This window comes from Lactuca sativa, chromosome 4 (assembly GCF_002870075.4).
Source record: "Lactuca sativa cultivar Salinas chromosome 4, Lsat_Salinas_v11, whole genome shotgun sequence".
NCBI lineage: Eukaryota > Viridiplantae > Streptophyta > Magnoliopsida > Asterales > Asteraceae > Lactuca > Lactuca sativa.
Genome location: NC_056626.2, coordinates 260,604,844 through 260,610,843, shown reverse-complemented (window position 1 = coordinate 260,610,843; position 6,000 = coordinate 260,604,844). Strand labels below are relative to the sequence as shown.

Genomic DNA, 6,000 nt, shown 5'->3' with positions numbered 1-6,000 from the left:
TCATAGATCAATGGAACATGTGTGGTTAACCAGGACATTGATTCGGTGGTAAATGACTCGAGAGTACCAAGCTACTTTACATGGTTATTCACACCTTGTTTGTGATTCTCGATATCCCAGTCACAAACTTGAAGGGCATAATCGAGATTTAAGCATGTCATTGAAAAGTTCTATGAATCATAAGGATCCACGAATTTCATAAAACTTAATTCTTTAAAAATTTTGTTTTGGGTGGTGAAATTGGTAAATCGTCATTTATCTACCTTCAAATATTTTGCAATTGGTTTACAGCATCCCTCTTCAGAATTGTGAAATATTGTGTTGGGTCCTAGCCTTAATATTTCATTTAGGCGTGATATTAAGGAATTTCTATCTAATGAAACTTGTCTTTCTTTTCAAATGTCTGCTTCAAACAATGCTTCAAACTCAAATGTGTAACATCCCAAAAATACAGGCCAAAAATTTCATTTTAAATACGTTATTATAAAACCATCAGTATAATAAAACATCCATAACATCATGTCTTGTCAAAACCAAAGTAGAAATAATCAAAATATGTTATCATAAAACAATATCAGAGTGTAATCCCAAAGATCTCATGTGCGGAAATATAGTGTGATGCGATGCGATCAAGCCGATTCCTTTCCTTTGAAAACGAAGTACCTGAAACCAAAACTGAAAACCGTAAGCACGAAGCTTAGTGAGTTCCCCAAATACCACATAGCATACATATCAACATGTTGTCTAGCATATCTGGGTGCTAGCCTACCCCTTCGGTCTCTTTCAACCGGATACTGTCTTGCATATAAACACATACTCGCATACTGTCATACATAACCATGAGCCATACATATATCATAATCAGTAAAGATTCTATGTGCCAAACATAGTCTTGCCATTATGCCACGAGCCACCACGTGGTCTTTTTTGCCAAGCCAGGGGCCACCCCCTTGGTCTCACAGACAAGTGCCAAGGGCCACCTCCTAGTCTTCCATGCAAGCATCACCAACACAACTAGCATACATACTACTCTAATTAGCCAATTAGCATACAGTGTGCCAGGAGCCACCTCCTGGACTTTCATACATAATAGAATACAGTGTGTCAGAAGCCACTACCTGGTCCTTCATACATAATTTCTTGGGCTAACCCCCGGGTCTTCCTACCATACATAATAACATAGAGTGTGCTAGGAGCAGCTTCCTGGTCTTTCATACATAATAGCATACAGTGTGCCAAGAGCCACCTCCTAGTCTTTCATATATAATGCCTAGGGATAACATATAATGCCTAGGGATAACCACCTGGTTTTCCTACCATACATAAACTAAATGGGTTGGGATTGGTGCCTTAGACCCATACAAACAATGAGGAAACTCACCTGAAGCAGCAAAACACAAAATATACTACCAAAACGGCTGAGACTGATTCTCTGCTCTCTGGTCACCTATAATGATATTAATACTCCTTACATAGTTCATACTTCAAATATTACTCATTAATATTTCATAATATACTTTTTATTTACTTGCATTATTATGTGGGGAAATGTTAACTCCTAGAGCCCTTCTCGTTAAAATACTATACATAAAAGTCGTTAATATTTTAACCATACTATATTAAAATCCTAGACCTAAGAAAATCCATACAGCTTTATCAATGTGGTTAATTCTTATTAAATTAATTACCTTGTAATTAATTTACCCAAACCATATTCATAATTATTTGCCATCTACTAAATTAGATAACGAAAATCCATTTTTATTTTAATTATAAATAATAAGGCTTTACATTATATTATATTTATCTTGAACTTAAACCTAATGTCACTTAGCCTAAAAATAAACTAATTGAATCCATATGATACTAGCCCAAAATAAACTAATTGAACCTATATGATATTAGCCCAAATGAATTAAATCCGAATACCTTAAAAGATGCGGTGGATTAGGATTAGGTCCCAGTACTCCATCCCTGCTTGAACTCGCTCACCAATTGCGTCCTCAGAGGGTCAGTGCAATCAACCTCCGACGACGCATTCCATTTTGAGGACATCGAACCACAAGCTTCTGGCTAATGGCTCCCATGTCGGACCTAGCAATGCGGCACTAAACTCCTCCTACGCTCCAATGGAATTCAAGAAGTTTCCTTCATCAATGCTTGAAACTCACCTCATCCCCAATGTCTCCATTTCTTCAATTGACCTGGTCATCCGCAAATCCTCATTCCCTCCGTCTGGAACGCTTCTTGGGTGTAGCCATGGAGATGGAGACAAAGCACAATTGAAAGGATGATTCGACAGGATCTAAACTCACTTGCACCTGAGATTAAGCTGCGGAAAGAAGAAAACAAGAGCAATTACTTTTCACTCTCGTCCTTAGTCTGGTTCAGTTCTCACATGTGGCTCAAGAGAATATGCCACTATGAGCCTGATGTCTTCGGCATCTTTGAAAATCGAGCTCACCTCACTCAAACACTCTTGATGTTCCTGCTACCATCGATCGGTTATCTGGTTTGGACGATGACAGGGGAATAACCTTTAAAGACTTCATAATTCTCTCCATTCTACTACCGAAGGACACCGTCTACACTTATCGGAAGAGACCACGAACATCATCGGGTGCTCAAGAGACCACCGGAGCTCGCACAACCGCATACGACAACCCTCACTATGCTAAATTTCTCTTTCTCTCACTAATTTTCGAAATTGCAGATTGAAGAGAAGGGCTCCAAACATATTGGAGTGTTACTCTTGATTTTAATGGCCAATGGAACATGTAAAGGAATGGGACCAGCTCCCTTCATTGGCATCAACAATTGCAGGACCACGATAGGGAAAGCGACAAGCCTCCATCGATGAATCAGGAAGAGTGAACATGGTGTTGAAGTTGATAGGTTTGGTCCCTAGGGTTCTTGAAGCTTGACGATTAAAACCTTCTGATTGTCTTAACAATTTGATTGTCGAATGTTACTGTTTGGCCCTTGGACTAACACATTCCAATAATTTTTATTATTATTATTATTAACCTTCGCAATGAGCTTAATCAATAATTCACTTAAAACTCTTATTTAACTTTATCTAATTCTTCCACTTCACCCGCAAATGCGTTTTGTGTATTAACTCGACTATCTCACCCCATAAATTATCCTTGAATGAAATTAATATTCGGATTATTTTATAACGCTTAATTTGTATTAGCTAGCTAGATACTGGGCGTTACAACTCCCCCCCCCCCCCCCCCTTTAAATTAGATTTCGTCATCGAAATCGGTCCATACTAACTCCCATATCCAAACTAATGTTCTAAGGACGCAACCGATGATTCAACGTGTAAAACAACCTTCCCAGGATAACTGAAACCTAAACCAAAATTTTGTCCCGAATAAAACTCTAAACCTTCCGCCAAAACCACTTCTACCTAACCGGAGTCTGAAATCCATAGTGGTCTTTCTCTCTGACAGACCGCCTACACTGTAATGCTACCAAGCCAAAACCTCTTCGAACACGTGATCAACCATAAATACTTCCAACCAGATGATCTTGATACAAATCATGAAAACAAATCCCATATCCATAACTAGCTGCAGAATACTTAACTATACAGAAGGCTCAGATAATCCTTCGAGTGGAAGATTCATCCATACAACGGTTAGACTCAGATGAGACCTGCGCAACGGGGTCAAATACTTTACTCTGAGATTATTTAATCCCACTGCAAATGACTTAGCACTTTCGATCATCAAGTTACTGCACACACACGAATCCCCAAATCACTACTACTATCTGAAGCATCGTGCTGCCTCCTATCCACTTTCCAAAGGCAATCGAGACCTCCCTGGTCCCCAACTTATCTGGAATACTGAATTCTTGTCCGGTTGCAAAGCCAAGAGGAACCTCACAGTCGCCCCAGGTGACTTCCGAAGAGGACTTCGGCTTTTGGAGTCTGCCTAACCATATTGCCACGCATGGTTCCATTATTCCTTCTGATTTTCCCGATCATGACGGTTCGACTACCTGTCGCCTTCGAATCTAATACGAAAAGTGAAGGCTACCAAAACAACTCTAGCCTTACATCACGCCTAGTCTGTAACGACCTGTCATCCCCCAAATCCGATCATGTTGTGAGTAAATCACAAATTTGCCACATTCTGACTGTCGAATAGGGACCAGTGAATGCTACGGGCCACCCCATAGTCTTACAACACTCCCATACTAACTGACCACTAATGAATGCTACAGGCCACCCCATAGTCTTACAGCACTTCTACACTGGGTCGAACACGTGCTTGACCTAACACTCAATTGAAATCATGTCCAGACTGGAATCCCCAACCTGATTCCCTAAGGCATGTTATCACGTGGCCCAACCGCATCAGTACCGCACCCATGCCCGTGATCGAAGCGTCACAGTAAACCACGAAAGACCACCGACTTCTTGGTCAGTCGGGTCAAAGGAACCGTAATCTCGGAGAAGTCTCATATACACCTTTGGTAATATCTCCCTAGACCCAGGAAACTCTGAATCTTAGTTGGAGACCTCGAAATCTCCCACTGCATCATGACCCCTATCTTGGCCGGATCAACCAGAATACTCTTCTAGTTGACAGGGTCCCCAAAAGATTGCACATCGCGCAACCAGAACTCACATTTGGAGAACTTTATAAAAAGTCTCTCCCCACTTAGATTCGACTAAGTCTTCACGACACGTGAGAATAGAAGGATTCCCAATCCTTCTCGCTTTCTAGTATCCCACCGATAATAACCTGTGCTTACCAATGCTAGCGATTAGTCACCGGTTAAACCTTAATATCGCCCATCCTCGTAAATCTTGATGAGTACTCTTGGAATCTGGTCTAGTCTGACACCTCAATCCACCTCCTATGCTGACAACTAGAGGCTTTAACCTCCACTTTGGCTGACGAGTCCTCGTTCCCACTTCCAATCCCACAACACCACTGCACTTTAACCGTACACAGCCCATGCGAAAGTACAATTTTCTTGAACATCCGATGACCAACCACTTATGCATCTAATACATGCAACTAAAAATACCCTCTTCATGTTACCAGTTATGTCCTAGCAACGGTAGTGCCTTGAACTCCAAAGTTCATCCATAAACAATTGTCGACCACACCTGAACAATGACATAACCCCTGAACGCTGACTTCACTGTTGAACTATCACTCTAACCCTGACCGAGAATCTTCCAAACCATACTCCTGCACATATCTCGACAAAGATTCAGAATGATAACGGTACAAGCGGAACCCACTCCGCAAGATACGTCCCTCTGTGGGTTCATCAAAGAGCTTTCGGCATACAGGATGGCATATAAGATCCTTGATAACCCAAACACTAGAAGAAAACCGACTCGAGATCTGACTTATCCAAACTCACTCATAATCCTAAAGCGATACGTATCCCCAACATTCATCTATCAGCAGAAGAAGATGACATACTCGCAACATCTGGAGGAATACTGATCACCTTCAGCTGACATGATCAACTGTGCCACACCTGTAGCAGCCTAAATCCTTGGAGTGACAAACGCCCTTGTGCATTTTCACATATGAGCTGCAATTACTCCGGCCTTGTTGGCCTATCACCTGATGATCAAAATTCGTGGGTCTCTTCCCGAAATCCTCTACTATACACACCTGGCATGAACCCCTTTTCTCAAAGTGCTCTAAATCGATCTCGCATTTGCAACCCCTTGGAAATCATATCCTTTAGGGTCTAACACCCTGTCACACTTACTAGCTCGCTTGCCAATTGCTAAGTTGCAACAAATGAAACATCCTCTATCCCCAAACCTGGTCACAGACTTCTCCCTGAAGCTTCTCAGATTCTCCAAGACTCTTACTAATTCGAGTATGGATCATGTGCTTTCAGTAGTACGGGCCCGATACTACCTTCCACACCTATCCATACTTTCGTCAGCAATTCTCCCGAATCCTCTAAGTCACTCCCTCAAGCTAGTACACCCAAGTCTCACTGAGC

The 6,000-nt window shown here is 41.5% G+C and overlaps 1 long non-coding RNA gene across 1 annotated transcript; it reads right to left on the bottom strand.

Annotated features, from left to right (window-relative positions):
* Window positions 1-462: 462 nt before the first annotated feature.
* Window positions 463-3,194, bottom strand: LOC128133317 (uncharacterized). The gene is made up of 2 exons (XR_008231798.1): window positions 1,930-3,194; window positions 463-663 (listed from the first exon to the last, which is right to left on the bottom strand). It is a non-coding gene; the product is annotated as an uncharacterized LOC128133317 (long non-coding RNA).
* Between the last annotated feature and the right edge of the window lie 2,806 nt (window positions 3,195-6,000).